Below are 17,137 nucleotides of genomic sequence, written 5' to 3'. Positions count from 1 at the left end.
GGGGCGGACACGGACCGGGCCGGGGCCTGAGGGAGCGCGGCAGCTCCTACCTGTTGTTGCGGCCGGGCGGACGGTTCCGGTGCCTCCTGGTTGCGATCTGGGGATGCCATCTTCGTCTGTGACGCATGCTGGTTACTGGCTGGGGTAGCGACGTCAGCAGTGTCCTCCGCGGGAACAGGCTTGACGTCAACCTCCATTTTTACAGGCGCGTCGTCTTCCGCGGGGGCACTTGACAAGGCGGAGGGATCCACAGCCTCCGGGAACTGGATGAGATCCGGGCTCTCTGTCTCAGGAGAAGGGACTCCATCGGCGGCTTTTTCCGGAACCTCCGGGATGCTGGATAAGGTAGGCGACACATCTTTCTTGGTCAGGGAGGAATCCACTGCCTCCGGCATAGTAGCAAATGTCGAGGGCCCACTCCTCCTCAGGACTTGGGATACATGGATCTCCGGAGGGTGCTCCTCATAGACAGGTTCATCGTCAAACGACATCTGGTTCCAACGGGGTTGGGGGAACGCCATCTTGACCGCCTCTTCAATCCAGCAGACTGCTAATTCTAAGGGTGTAGCCCAGAGGGAGGAGTCTTTATCCCCTCGGCTCACGATAGAAAGTTCACTGGGGGCAGTCTCTATTTTTCCCGCTCCCAGGGTGGCGTATTCGACATCTTCGCGCCTTTGAGGGGGAGTTACTAAGTTTTCCCGCTTCGATAGTTTCGTGCTCTTAAGGGGGCGTGAATTCGCTATCTTCGCCATCTTGGAAATCATGGATGAGCTGCTGCGCCATGAGGGAAACATGGCCGATTAACCCTTGCAGTGCCGATGCACACAATGCAGCCTTTTCTGGTCCAGCAATAAAAGTAATAAGGTCCATTTTCAACAGTTTTTGCACAATCTGCAGCTCTGGCAATACTGTGGAACATGCGATTAAGTCCGTTTCAGCGCACAATTTGATCCGGTTCTGTTCTCAGGGATGGACACACAATTCAATCCGATCCTGTTCGTGACGCCAATTAATGCAATGAGCAGGACACTGGTACAGTGGGTCAGCTATGCAGTGGGTCCGGATATATGTGTAGTAGTTTGTGACGCCAATTGCAGCTTGCGCAGGGACTGTAGCAGGGCCCTTTAAGATGTTATAACTCACGTACCAGGTGAGGAATGCCAGAGGGGGAATAGTGTCTCTGTGTAATGTCAACGGTGTCTCCTACCTTGGTACGGGCGGACTCCTGGATCCTGGCTCACTTGCAATAAATTGAGTGCGGTGCAATGATTCTTTGTTTTCTTTTTTTTTATTTGGCCCAATACAAAATAAAAAAAAAACATTGTTGGCTGCCTCCTCCTCCTCCATTGCTGCCTCCACCTACAACACCACATTCACCGCCTCCTCAACCTCCGACTCCATATCCACCTCCTTCTCTGAGCTGCAGGTTAATAATTTGTAATTTTTAGTTATTTTATTTCATTTTAAGTTATTTCCCCATCCACATTTGTTTGCAGAGCAGTTGCCATGCTCTTAAGAACATTTTACTGCCTTTTACATCCCTCTAGACTTTTCAAGGACTATTTTAGAGCCATTTTAATTTTAAAAAAGTGGCAATTTTACAATTTTTGGCATATACAAACCCCTGCTGTGCCTGGGTGACAGGGGCCTAAATCTCTCCAAATCCTCTGTTGTATTGCTGGGTGACATGAACCCCCTTTTGCCGTGAATAAACCCTTGCTCTGCATTGCTGACAGGGAACTAAATTTAGTGAAAACATCTGTTACTGATCGGAAGATGCGTGACTACAAGCGCACGCTGATGATAGCATTCCCACCTGACAGCGGGGGCACAGTGGAAGCACAAGGCGAAGGCAGAGGAGGAGGAAGAGGTCGCCAACGCAGCTGGGGCACCGCCAGCACCTGAGAAGGCAGGGTTAGCATGGCCCAAATGTGGAAAAGCTTTGTCAGCCTTGGAGGTGCTGACCTGCCCTGCAGCCAGTGTATAGTGTGAACGTGTGTTTAGCACGGCAGAGAGCATTATCACAGGCCACAGCCAATGTGGACAAGCTTACGTTTATTAAAATGAACCAGGCATGGATCCCACAGGACTTATCCGTACCTTGTGCAGAATAGACATTTATACCAGCCTCAACCATCCATTCTTGTACTCAAATGCACTTATTCTTAGTTTTATTTTGTTATATGCCCTAATATTTTGGGGGATTTAAAAATAAAAAATAACACAAATCAGTGTTGGCTACCTATTCCTCCTTCACCGCCGCTTCCACCTACACCGACACGTCAACCTACACCGCCACATACACCCATCCACCGCCTCCTCAACCTCCTACTCCTAGATCCAGATTGTTATTTAAAATAATTTTTCTGTGTTTTATGTTATTTTAAGTCATTTCCCTATCCACATTTGTTTGCAGAACAGTTGCCATGCTCTTAAGCTCATTTTGATGCCTTTTGCAGCCCTCTAGCCCTTTCCAGGACTATTTTAGAGCCATTTTAGTGCCCAAAAGTTCGGGTCCCTATTGACTTCAATGGGGTTCGGGTCCGGGGACAAGTTCGGGTCCCGAACCCGAACTTTTTGTTCAAGTTCGGCCGAACCTGCTGAACCCAAACATCCATGTCCGCTCAACTCTACTCTTATGTACAAGACTATAACTACTTTAACCTCTTCCGGACACATGATGTACCGGTACGGCATGATGTCTCGGTACTTAAGGACACATGATGTAGCGGTACGCCATGTGTATTTCCGATCACCGCCGCTGATCGGAACAAGGTGCCTGCTTAAATCATTGAGCAGGCACCTTAGGTCAATGCGATCACCGAAAACCGCAGGTCAATTCAGACCTGCGGTTTGCAGCTTTTACAGGTTGCGGCGGGTGGCGATGCCATCGGGTCCCCGTAGGGCTGTGGGGGGGACCCGATGGCATGGAAGGCAGTGTGATGCCTTCCTGTGGCATTGGCGCTGCCTTCCTGTGACGAGCCTGTGAGATCCAGCCCCCTGGATCTCACAGGCAGGAAGCTGTATGAGTAATACACACTGTATTACTCATACAGCCAATGCATTCCAATACAGAAGTATTGGAATGCATTGTAAAGAGGATTAGACCCCCAAAAGTTGAAGTCCAAAAGTGGGACAAAAAATAAAGTGAAAAAAAAAGTTTTTAAAATAAAGTTTTCCCCCCAAAAAAATTTAAGTTTCAAGTAAAAATAAACAAAAATGTAATTTTCCCCAAATAAAGGTAAAAAATTTTAAAAAATAGGGAAAAAAAACAAAAAAAAAGTGTAAAAAAAGCCATTTTTTGTCACCTTACATCACAAAAAGTGCAATAGCAAGCGATCAAAAAGTCATACGCACCCAAAAATAGTTCCAATCAAACCGTCATCTCATCCCTCAAAAATCCTACCCTACCTAAGATAATCGCCCAAAAACTGAAAAAAACTATGGCTCTCAGACTATGTAAACACTAAAACATGATTTTTTTTTTTCAAAAATGAAATCATTGTGTAAAACTTACATAAATAAAAAAAAGTATACATATTAGGTATCGCCGCGTCTGTGACAACCTGGTCTATAAAATTACCACATGATCTCACCTGTCAGATGAATGTTGTAACAAAAAATTTAAACGGTGCCAAAACTACAAATTCTTGTTACCTAACCTCACAAAAAGTGTAATATAGAGAAACCAGAAATCATATGTACCCTAAAATAGTACCAACAAAACTGCCACCCTATCCCGTAGTTTCTAAAATGGGGTCACTTTTTTGGAGTTTCTACTCTAGGGGTGCATCAGGGGGGCTTCAAATGGGACATGGTGTCAAAAAACCAGTCCAGCAAAATCTGTCTTCCAAAAACCGTATGGCATTCCTTTCCTTCTGTGCCCTGCCGTATGCCCGTACAGCGGTTTATGGCCACATATGGGGTATTTCTGTAAATGACAGAATCAGAGCCATAAATATTGAGTTTTGTTTGGCGATTCACCCTTGCTTTTAGTAACTGGAAAAAAATTATTAAAATGGAAATCTGCCAAAAAAGTGAAATTTTAAAATTGTATCTCTATTTTCCATTAATTCTTGTGGAACACCTAAAGGGTTAACAAAGTTTGTAAAATCAGTTTTGAATACCTTGAGGGGTGTAGTTTCTAGAATGGGGTCACTTTTTTTGGAGTTTCTACTCTAGGGGTGCATCAGGGGGGCTTCAAATGGGACATGGTGTCAAAAAACCAGTCCAGCAAAATCTGCCTTCCAAAAACCGTATGGCATTCCTTTCCTTCTGCGCCCTGCTGTGTGCCCTTACAGCGGTTTACGACCACATATGGGGTGTTTCTGTAAAATACAGAATCAGAGCCCTAAATATTGAGTTTGGTTTGGCTGTTAACTCTTGCTTTATAACTGGAAAAAAATTATTAAAATGGAAAATCAGCCCAAAAATTAAAATTTTTAAATTGTATCTCTATTTTCCATTAATTCTTGTGGAACACCTAAAGGGTTAACAAAGTTTGTAAAATTAGTTTTGAATACCTTGAGGGGTGTAGTTTTTAGAATGGGGTCATTTTTGGGTGGTTTCTATTATGTAAGCCTCACAAAGTGACTTTAGACCTGAACTGGTCCTTGAAAAGTGGGTTTTTGAACATTTCTGAAAAATTTCAAGATTTGCTTCTAAACTTCTAAGCCTTGTAACATCCCCAATAAATAAAATATCATTCCCAAAATGATCCAAACATGAAGTAGACATATGGGGAATGTAAAGTAATAACTATTTTTGTAGCTTTCAGGATTTCTCCGCGGCTCTTGAGTAATTTCTGTCTGTAGTTCCTCTTTCATTTGCTATGAACAGAAAATAATTTCAGAGAATTGAAAGTGAACTCTTATTTAATCAATGAGAACATCTATGTACCGTGAAAAGATTGTCACGTGCCGTGGGTCCAGGGCAGACCCCCGAGACGTCAGGGAATCGGTTACAGGTAAAACAGACCAAGGATACAGACGTAAGCACAGACGCACTACATGGAATGCAGGTGTGGACCCACTGCGCCACTGACTGGCAATTCTCTGGAGGGGCGTAATTAAGCAACACCTGGTGTTCACTAAAGCCTCCGATGGTGAGGATAGGCTTGGGCCGAATATAGTTGCCAGGGGCTATTCCAGAGCGTAAACCGAGTCAGTGGCAGCTGGTCCAGACAGACCAGGAGGTACCTGGTATAGGTACAGGCAGGAAGCATAACATAGAAGACATGACACAAGGCAAAGTAAAAAGCATTGTCAAGGCATAGCAAGGTACAGGACATGGATGAGGCATGGCATAGAACAAAACAAGAACAAGGCATAGCGAAATACAGGACATGGATGAGGTATGGCATAAAACAAGACATGGACAAGACAGAGACAGAAAATGGGCATTCCCCCTCCGGGGAACACAGGAACCCTCTTCTGAAGGTAGGACAGAAACAAGGCATGGCAAAGTACAAGACATAGACAAGGCAAGGCATAGATCAAAACATGACATAAACACTATACAGGACATGGAACTGGAGCACAGACACTTAATACAAAACCAGATGACACCACGCAGAAGGGTAGATGGAAAAACCCCAGGAACAGAAGCGAGGTGCTAACCTAGCAGCAAAGCATGGACAAGGCATGTGTAATGACCCGGAGTGCCATTACCACTGCTTTTGACATCGGAGTGCCATTACCACTGCTTTTGAACAAGGTGCCTGCTTAAATCATTGAGCAGGCACCTTAGGTCAATGCGATCACCGAAAACCGCAGGTCAATTCAGACCTGCGGTTTGCAGCTTTTACAGGTTGCGGCGGGTGGCGATGCCATCAGGTCCCCGTGGGGCTGTGGGGGGGACCCGATGGCATGGAAGGCAGTGCGATGCCTTCCTGTGGCATTGGCGCTGCCTTCCTGTGACGAGCCTGTGAGATCCAGCCCCCTGGATCTCACAGGCAGGAAGCTGTATGAGTAGTACACACTGTATTACTCATACAGCCAATGCATTCCAATACAGAAGTATTGGAATGCATTGTAAAGAGGATTAGACCCCCAAAAGTTGAAGTCCAAAAGTGGGACAAAAAATAAAGTGAAAAAAAAAGTTTTTAAAATAAAGTTTTCCCCCCCAAAAAATTTAAGTTTCAAGTAAAAATAAACAAAAATGTAATTTTCCCCAAATAAGGGTAAAAAATTGTAAAAAATAGGAAAAAAAAAAAAAAAAAAAGTGTAAAAAAAGCCATTTTTTGTCACCTTACATCACAAAAAGTGCAATAGCAAGCGATCAAAAAGTCATACGCACCCAAAAATAGTTCCAATCAAACCGTCATCTCATCCCTCAAAAATCCTACCCTACCTAAGATAATCGCCCAAAAACTGAAAAAAACTATGGCTCTCAGACTATGTGAACACTAAAACATGATTTTTTTTTTTCAAAAATGAAATCATTGTGTAAAACTTACATAAATAAAAAAAAGTATACATATTAGGTATCGCCGCGTCTGTGACAACCTGGTCTATAAAATTACCACATGATCTCACCTGTCAGATGAATGTTGTAACAAAAAATTTAAACGGTGCCAAAACTACAAATTCTTGTTACCTAACCTCACAAAAAGTGTAATATAGAGAAACCAGAAATCATATGTACCCTAAAATAGTACCAACAAAACTGCCACCCTATCCCGTAGTTTCTAAAATGGGGTCACTTTTTTGGAGTTTCTACTCTAGGGGTGCATCAGGGGGGCTTCAAATGGGACATGGTGTCAAAGAACCAGTCCAGCAAAATCTGTCTTCCAAAAACCGTATGGCATTCCTTTCCTTCTGTGCCCTGCCGTGTGCCCGTACAGCGGTTTATGACCACATATGGGGTGTTTCTGTAAATGACAGAATCAGAGCCATAAATATTGAGTTTTGTTTGGCGATTAACCCTTGCTTTTAGTAACTGGAAAAAAATTATTAAAATGGAAATCTGCCAAAAAAGTGAAATTTTAAAATTGTATCTCTATTTTCCATTAATTCTTGTGGAACACCTAAAGGGTTAACAAAGTTTGTAAAATCAGTTTTGAATACCTTGAGGGGTGTAGTTTCTAGAATGGGGTCACTTTTTTTGGAGTTTCTACTCTAGGGGTGCATCAGGGGGGCTTCAAATGGGACATGGTGTCAAAAAACCAGTCCAGCAAAATCTGCCTTCCAAAAACCGTATGGCATTCCTTTCCTTCTGCGCCCTGCTGTGTGCCCTTACAGCGGTTTACGACCACATATGGGGTGTTTCTGTAAAATACAGAATCAGAGCCCTAAATATTGAGTTTGGTTTGGCTGTTAACTCTTGCTTTATAACTGGAAAAAAATTATTAAAATGGAAAATCAGCCCAAAAATTAAAATTTTTAAATTGTATCTCTATTTTCCATTAATTCTTGTGGAACACCTAAAGGGTTAACAAAGTTTGTAAAATTAGTTTTGAATACCTTGAGGGGTGTAGTTTTTAGAATGGGGTCATTTTTGGGTGGTTTCTATTATGTAAGCCTCACAAAGTGACTTTAGACCTGAACTGGTCCTTGAAAAGTGGGTTTTTGAACATTTCTGAAAAATTTCAAGATTTGCTTCTAAACTTCTAAGCCTTGTAACATCCCCAATAAATAAAATATCATTCCCAAAATGATCCAAACATGAAGTAGACATATGGGGAATGTAAAGTAATAACTATTTTTGTAGCTTTCAGGATTTCTCCTCGCTTCTTGAGTAATTTCTGTCTGTAGTTCCTCTTTCATTTGCTATGAACAGAAAATAATTTCAGAGAATTGAAAGTGAACTCTTATTTAATCAATGAGAACATCTATGTACCGTGAAAAGATTGTCACGTGCCGGGGGTCCAGGGCAGACCCCCGAGACGTCAGGGAATCGGTTACAGGTAAAACAGACCAAGGATACAGACGTAAGCACAGACGCACTACATGGAACGCAGGTGTGGACCCACTGCGCCACTGACTGGCAATTCTCTGGAGGGGCGTAATTAAGCAACACCTGGTGTTCACTAAAGCCTCCGATGGTGAGAATAGGCTTGGGCCGAATATAGTTGCCAGGGGCTATTCCAGAGCGTAAACCGAGTCAGTGGCAGCTGGTCCAGACAGACCAGGAGGTACCTGGAATAGGTACAGGCAGGAAGCATAACATAGAAGACATGACACAAGGCAAAGTAAAAAGCATTGTCAAGGCATAGCAAGGTACAGGACATGGATGAGGCATGGCATAGAACAAAACAAGAACAAGGCATAGCGAAATACAGGACATGGATGAGGTATGGCATAAAACAAGACATGGACAAGACAGAGACAGAAAATGGGCATTCCCCCTCCGGGGAACACAGGAACCCTCTTCTGAAGGTAGGACAGAAACAAGGCATGGCAAAGTACAAGACATAGACAAGGCAAGGCATAGATCAAAACATGACATAAACACTATACAGGACATGGAACTGGAGCACAGACACTTAATACAAAACCAGATGACACCACGCAGAAGGGTAGATGGAAAAACCCCAGGAACAGAAGCGAGGTGCTAACCTAGCAGCAAAGCATGGACAAGGCATGTGTAATGACCCGGAGTGCCATTACCACTGCTTTTGACATCGTGCTACCATTTCCTATGTGCTAATACAGTGGGATGCGAAAGTTTGGGCAACCTTGTTAATCGTCATGATTTTCCTGTATAAATCGTTGGTTGTTATGATAAAAAATGTATCATATAGGAGACACACACAGTGATATTTGAGAAGTGAAATGAGGTTTATTGGATTTACAGAAAGTGGGCTATAATTGTTTAAACAAAATTAGGCAGGTGCCTAAATTTGTGCACTGTTGTCATTTTATTGATTCCAAAACCTTTAGAACTAATTATTGGAACTCAAATTGGCTTGGTAAGCTCAGTGACCCCTGACCTACATACACAGGTGAATCAAATTTTGAGAAAGAGTATTTAAGGGGGTCAATTGTAAGTTTCCCTCCTCTTAATTTTCTCTGAAGAGTAGCAACATGGGGGTCTCTAAACAACTCTCAAATGACCTGAAGACAAAGATTGTTCACCATCATGGTTTAGGGGAAGGATACAGAAAGCTGTCTCAGAGATTTCAGCTGTCTGTTTCCACAGTTAGGAACATATTGAGGAAATGGAAGACCACAGGCTCAGTTCAAGTTAAGGCTCGAAGTGGCAGACCAAGAAAAATCTCGGATAGACAGAAGCGATGAATGGTGAGAACAGTCAGAGTCAACCCACAGACCAGCACCAAAGACCTACAACATCATCTTTCTGCAGATGGAGTCACTGTGCATCGTTCAACCATTCGGCGCACTTTACACAAGGAGATGCTGTATGCGAGAGTGATGCAGAGGAAGCCTTTTCTCTGCCCACAGCACAAAAAGTGCCGCTTGAGTTGGGCTAAAGCACATTTGGACAAGCCAGCTTCATTTTGGAATAAGGTGCTGTGGACTGATGAAACTAAAATTTAGTTATTTGGCCATAACAAGGGGTGTTATGCATGGAGGAAAAAGAACACAGCATTCCATGAAAAAGACCTGCTACCTACAGTAAAATATGGTGGAGGTTCCATCATGCTGTGGGGCTGTGTGGCCAGTGCAGAGACTGGGAATCTTGTCAAAGTTGAGGGACGCATGGATTCCACTCAGTATCAGCAGATTCTGGAGACCAATGTCCAGGAATCAGTGACAAAGCTGAAGCTGCGCCGGGGCTGGATCTTTCAACAAGACAACGACCCTAAACACTGCTCAAAATCCACTAAGGCATTTATGCAGAGGAACAAGTACAACGTTCTGGAATAGCCATCTCAGTCTCCAGACCTGAATATAATTGAAAATCCTTGGTGTGACTTAAAGAGAGCTGTCCATGATCGGAAGCCATCAAACCTGAATGAACTAAAGATGTTTTGCAAAGAGAAATGGTCCAAAATACCTTCAACCAGAATCCAGACTCTTATTGGAACCTACAGGAAGCGTTTAGAGGCTGGAATTTCTGCAAAAGGAGGATCTACTAAATATTGATTTCATTTCTTTTTTGTGGTGCCCAAATTTAGGCACCTGCCTAATTTTGTTTAAACAATTATAGCACACTTTCTGTAAATCCAATAAACTTCATTTCACTTCTCAAATATCACTGTGTGTGTCTCCTATATGATATATTTAACTGACATTTTTTATCATAACAACCAACGATTTATACAGGAAAATCATGACGATTAACAAGGTTGCCCAAACTTTCGCATCCCATTGTATATAATATCTAATGTATTTCATGTCATCACTAGAGTTGAGCGGACACCTGGATGTTTGGGTCCGGCAGGTTCAGCCGAACTTGAAAAAAAGTTCTGGTTTGGGACCCGAACTTGACCCCGAACCCGAATCCCATTGAAGTCAATGGGGACCCGAACTTTTGGGCACTAAAATGGCTCTAAAATAGTCCTGGAAAGGGCTAGAGGGCTGCAAAAGGCATCAAAATGTGCTTAAGAGCATGGCAACTGTTCTGAAAACAAATGTGGATAGGGAAATGACTTAAAATAACATAAAATACAGAAAAATTTTAAATAACAATCTGGATCTAGGAGTAGGAGGTTGAGGAGGCGGTGGATGGGTCTATGTGGCGGTGTAGGTTGACGTGGCGGTGTAGGTGGAAGCGGCAGTGAAGGAGGAATTGGTAGCCAACACTGATTTGTGTTATTTTTTATTTTTAAATTGGGGTATCCCCCAAAATATTGGGACATATAACAAAATAAAACTAAGAATAAGTGCACTTGAATACAAGAATGGATGGTTGAGGCTGGTATAAATGTCTATTCTGCACAAGGTACGGACGTTAATAAACGTAAGCTTGTCCACATTGGCTGCGGCCTGTGATAATGCTCTCTGCCGTGCTAAACACACATTCACACTATACACTGGCTGCAGGGCAGGTCAGCACCTCCAAGGCTGACAAAGCTTTTCCACATTTGGGCCATGCTAACCCTGCCTTCTCAGGTGCTGGCGGTGCCCCAGCTGCGTTGGCGACCTCTTCCTCCTCCTCTGCCTTCACCTTGTGCTTCCACTGTGCCCCCGCTGTCAGGTGGGAATGCTATCAGCAGCGTGCGCTTGTAGTCGCGCATCTTCCGATCGGCAACAGATGTTTTCACTAAATTTAGTTCCCTGTCAGCAATGCAGAGCAGGGGTTCATTCACGGCAAAAGGGGGTTCATGTCACCCAGCAATACAACAGAGGATTTTGAGAGATTTAGGCCCCAGTCACCCAGGCACAGCAGGGGTTCATTCATGGCAAAAGGGGGTACATGTCACCCAGCAATACAACAGAGGATTTGGAGAGATTTAGGCCCCTGTCACCCAGGCACAGCAGGGGTTTGTATATGCCAAAAATGGTAAAATGTCAACCGACAATTGAAAATAAGATTTTTTTCAATTTAAGGCACTAAAATTGCCACTTTTTGTAAAATTAAAATGGCTCTAAAATAGTCCTTGAAAAGGCTAGAGGGATGTAAAAGGCAGTAAAATGTGCTTAAGAGCATGGCAACTGCTCTGCAAACAAATGTGGATAGGGAAATAACTTAAAATTAAATAAAATAACTAGAAATTACAAATTATTGCAACTCAGAGAAGGAGGTGGATATGGAGTCGGAGGTTGAGGAGGCAGTGAATGTGGTGTTGTAGGTGGAGGCAGTAATGGAGGAGGAGGAGGTAGCCAACAATGTTTTTTTTTATTTTTTATTGGGTAGGTAGCCCCCAAAATATTGGGCCAAATAAAAAAAAAGAAAACAAAGAATCATTGCACTTGACTTGAGTACAAGAATGTATGTTTGATGGTGGTATAAATGTCTATTCTGCACAAGGTACAGACAAATCCTGTGGGATCCATGCCTGGTTCATTTTAATGAACGTGAGCTTGTCTACGTTGGCTGTGGACAGGCGGCTGCGTCTGTCTGTAATGACGCCTCCTGCCGTGCTAAATACACGTTCAGAGAGTACACTGGCTGCAGGGCAGGCCAGCACCTCCAAGGCATACAGGGCAAGCACTGGCCATGTGGACAATTTGGAGACCCAGAAGTTGAATGGGGCAGAACCATCAGTCAGTACGTGTAGTCGTGTGCACAGGTACTGTTCCACCATGTTGTTCAAATGCTGCCTCCTGCTAACACGCTCCATATCAGCAGTTGGGGCCGGTTGTTGCGGCGAGGTGACAAAGCTTTTCCGCATGTCGGCCATGCTAACCCTGCCTTCTGAGGTGCTGGCGCTGACACAGCTGCGTTGGCGACCTCTTCCTCCTCCCCTACCTTCGCCTTGTGCTTCCACTTGTCCCCCGGCATCAGTCGGGAATGCTTTCAGGAGCGCGTCTACCAGCGTGCGCCTGTAGTCGCGCATCTTCCGATCACACTCCAGTGAGGGAATTAAGGACGGCACATTGTCTTTGTAACGGGGATCCAGCAGGGTGGCCATCCAGTAGTCAGCACACGTTAAAATGTGGGCTACTCTGCAGTCGTTGTGCAGGCACTGCAGCATGTAGTCGCTCATGTGTGCCAGGCTGCCCAGAGGTAAGGACAAGCTGTCCTCTGTGGGAGGCGTATCGTCTGCATCCTCCGTATCCCCCCAGCCACGCACCAGTGATGGGCCCGAGCTGCGTTGGGTGCCACCCCGCTGTGAACATGCTTCATCCCCATCATCCTCCTCCTCCTCCAGTAGTGGGCCCTGGTTGACCAAATTTGTACCTGTTGACGCTGTTGCAAAAATCCTCTTTCTGAGCCACTTCTAAAAGACTGGCCTGAAAGTGTTAGAGATGACCCCTCTTCCTCCTCCTCGTCCTGGGCCACATCCTCTTCCATCATCGCCCTAAGTGTTTTCTCAAGGAGACATAGAAGTGGTATTGTAACGCTGATAACTGCGTCATCGCCACTGGCCATGTTGGTGGAGTACTCGAAACAGCGCAACAGGGCACACAGGTCTCGCATGGAGGCCCAGTCATTGGTGGTGAAGTGGTGCTGTTCCACAGTGCGACTGACCCGTGCGTGCTGCAGCTGAAACTCCACTATGGCCTGCTGCTGCTCGCACAGTCTCTCCAGCACGTGCAAGGTGGAGTTCCACCTGGTGGGCACGTCACATATGAGGCGGTGGGTGGGAAGGCCGAAGTTACGCTGCAGCACTGATAGGCGAGCAGCAGTAGGGTGAGAACGCCAAAAGCGCGCACAGAGGGCCCGCACTTTATGCAGCAGCTCTGACATGTCGGGGTAGTTGTGAATGAATTTCTGCACCATCAAATTCAGCACATGCGCCAGGCAAGGGATGTGCGTCAAACCGGCTAGTCCCAGAGCTGCAACGAGATTTCGCCCATTATCGCACACCACCAGGCCGGGCTTGAGGCCCACTGGCAGCAACCACTCGTCGGTCTGTTGTTCTATACCCCGCCACAACTCCTGCGGAGTGTGGGGCCTGTCCCCCAAACACATCAGTTTCAGAACGGCCTGCTGACGTTTACCCCGGGCTGTGCTGAAGTTGGTGGTGAAGGTCTGTCGCTGACCGGATGAGGAGGTGGAAGAAGAGGAGGAGCAAGCCGAGTAGGAAGAGGAGGCAACAGGAGGCAAAGAATGATGCCCCGCGATCCTCGGCGGAGGAAGGACGTGCTCCAAACAGCTCTTCGCCTGGGGCCCAGCCGCCACTACATTTACCCAGTGTGCAGTTAGGGAGATATAGCGTCCCTGGCCGTGCTTACTGGTCCACGTATCTGTGGTTAGGTGGACCTTGCCACAGATGGCGTTGCGCAGTGCACACTTGATTTTATCAGATACTTGGTTGTGCAGGGAGGGCACGGCTCTCCTGGAGAAGTAGTGGCGGCTGGGAACGACATACTGTGGGACAGCAAGCGACATGAGCTGTTTGAAGCTGTCTGTGTCCACCAGCCTGAATGACAGCATTTCATAGGCCAGTAGTTTAGAAATGCTGGCATTCAGGGCCAGGGATCGAGGGTGGCTAGGTGGGAATTTACGCTTTCTCTCAAATGTTTGTGAGATGGAGAGCTGAACGCTGCCGTGTGACATGGTTGAGATGCTTGGTGACGGAGGTGGTGGTGGTGTTGGTGGTACATCCTCTGTTTGCTGGGCGGCAGGTGCCAACGTTCCTCCAGAGGCGGAGGAAGAGGCCGAGGCGGCAGCAGCAGAAGAGGTAGCAGGGGGAGCCTGAGTGAGTTCCTTGTTTTTAAGGTGTTTACTGCACTGCCGTTCATGCTTTGCATGCAGGTGCCTGGTCATGCAGGTTGTGCTAAGGTTCAGAACGTTAATGCCTCGCTTCAGGCTCTGATGGCACAGCGTGCAAACCACTCGGGTCTTGTCGTCAGCACATTGTGTGAAGAAGTGCCATGCCAGGGAACTCCTTGAAGCTGCCTTTGGTGTGCTCGGTCCCTGTTGACGGTGGCCAGTAGCAGGCGAACTGTTTTGGCGACGGCTGCTCTGCTTTTGCACCCTGCTCCCGCTTTTGCTACGCTGTTGGCTCGGTCTCACCACTGCCTCTTCCTCCAACTCTGAAAGTCAGTGGAACGACCTTCATTCCATGTGGGGTCTAGGACCTCATCGTCCCCTGCATCGTCTTCCACCCAGTCTTCCTCCCTGACCTCCTTTTCGGTCTGCACACTGCAGAAAGACGCAGCAGTTGGCACCTATGTTTCGTCATCATCAGAGACGTGCTGAGGTGGTATTCTCATGTCCTCATCAGGAAACATAAGTGGTTGTGAGTCAGTGCATTCTATGTCTTCCACCCCTGGGGAAGGGCTAGGTGGATGCCCTTGGGAAACCCTGCCAGCAGAGTCTTCAAACAGCATAAGAGACTGCTGCATGACTTGAGGCTCAGACAGGTTCCCCGATATGCACGGGGGTGATGTGACAGACTGATGGGCATGGGTTTCAGGCGCCACCTGTGCGCTTTCTGCAGAAGACTGGGTGGGAGATAATGTGAACGTGCTGGATCCAGTGTCAGCCACCCTACTGACTAGCGCCTGTACTTGCTCAGGCCTTACCATCCTTAGAACGGCATTAGGCCCGACCAAATATCGCTGTAGATTCTGGCTGCTACTGGGACCTGAGGTAGTAGGTTCAGTAGGACGTGTGGCTGTGGCAGAACGCCCACGTCCTCTCCCTGCATCAGAGGCTCTACCAACACCTCCACGACCATGACCGCGTCCCTTATTAGATGTTTGCCTCATAGTTAGCATTCACAAAGCAAAGTAAAAAGTGGTTAAGTCTGTTAAAAATAATTAACCGCCAATATAAACCCTGATGTAGGGTATTGCACTCAATTTCTTTTTTTTTAACTCTACTGTATATGACAGCGGTATTTGTGGCCTAAATGTACCACTCACTTATGCACGTCTTATCCCAGATGTGCAGTATATCAGAGGTTTTTTTCACCCCAGTAACCAAAAAGCCGTATTTATGGCCTAAATGTGACAGTCATATATGCATGTGTAATCCCAGATGTGCAGTATATGAGAGGCTTTTTTCACCCCAGTATGCCAAAGCCGTATTTATGGCCTAAATGTGACAGTCACTTATGCACGTGTAATCCCAGATTTGCAGTATATGAGAGGCTTTTTTCACCCCAGTATGCCAAAGCCGTATTTCTGGCCTAAATGTGAAAGTCACTTATGCACGTGTAATCCCAGATGTGCAATATATTAGAGGCTTTTTTCACCCCAGTAACCAAAAAGCCGTATTTATGGCCTAAATGTGACAGTCACTTATGCTTGTCTAATCCCAGATGTGTAGTATATTAGAGTGTTTTTTCACCCTAACCAAAAAGCTGTATTTCTGTCCTAAATGTGACAGTCACTTATGCACGTGTAATCCCAGATGTGCAGTATATTAGAGGGTTTTTTCACCCCAGTATGCCAAAGCTGTATTTCTGGACTTGCAGATACCCTCTGCTGGTGCACTATTGTTGCATAAAATGGCTGCCGAACAGGTATTGATATTGATGAAATGAAGAAAAAAATGTTCGTTTTCAGCAGTAGTTGGCTCAGGGCAGGCTTAAAAAAATTGTGCACTGCACCCACAAAACACTTTTTCTGTAGATCACTGAGTACAAAAAACTGTTCTTGATAAGATCGCTCCCTGATCTCTCCCTCACAGCAGCTGCAGCCTCTCCCTACACTAATCCGAGCAGAGTGACGGGCGGCGCTAAGTGACTCCAGCTTAAATTGAGGCTGGGTCACATGCTGCAGTTGGCCAATCACAGCCATGCCAATAGTAGGCATGGCTGTGATGGCCTTTTGGGGCAAGTAGTATGACGCTTGTTGATTGGCTGCTTTGCAGCCTTTCAAAAAGCGGCATAAAAATCGCCGAACCCGAACCCGAACTTTTACGTAAATGTTCGGGTCCGGGTGCCGAAAAACCTAAAGTTCGGTACGAACCCGAACTTTACAGTTCGGGTTCGCTCAACTCTAGTCATCACCTAATAACGTGCATATTTATTTTAGAAACTGTTATGTTTAAGTGTAATAACCTGGTCCACCAGCAGATGGCGGCAACAACATTGGCAGTATTAGCTTCCCTGGAGAGGAATATTTTGCTTCCTCCCAGCCCTTTGTAGCTAGAGGGTGGAGTTTAGTTAGTTAGAAGTCAGTGAGTCTCTAGCCTTTGAAGCCGAAATGGAGGTGCAGCGCCGCGAGACTGTTCAACAACAGCTGGAGAAACTGAATATTTCCGCTGGTAAAGAGGAACCCAGCACTCAGAAACCAGTCATGGTGATGGGAAGACCAGCTGGCTTGTCGGTGTCTTCCGACGAGTGGGAGTCGGGAAGCCCACTGGATACGGACGTACCGTCATTGTCCGATCCCTATAAATAAGGAGCTGGACCATACTAAATTGACTTTTGGAGCCACGGTGTGGACTGCACCTGAGAGGTGAGGGCCAGTTGGTATTGTTTTAAGTGTTTTTTTAAACCACATGCAGTAAGGGCTCCCCCCAACTACAAATACCTCCAAGTTGCGCTCAACAGCGCCACCTACCTTTATGTCCATTTTTCCCCCCTTTTCAAGTTATTTGGGAGCCTGTTGCTAATGGTTCTCATGACCTGTGCTGCTACATTATTACCCATGTGGATTACAAATGA

This window comes from Bufo bufo, chromosome 1 (assembly GCF_905171765.1).
Source record: "Bufo bufo chromosome 1, aBufBuf1.1, whole genome shotgun sequence".
Lineage (NCBI taxonomy): Eukaryota > Metazoa > Chordata > Amphibia > Anura > Bufonidae > Bufo > Bufo bufo.
Note: the sequence above shows the minus strand (reverse complement) of the source record.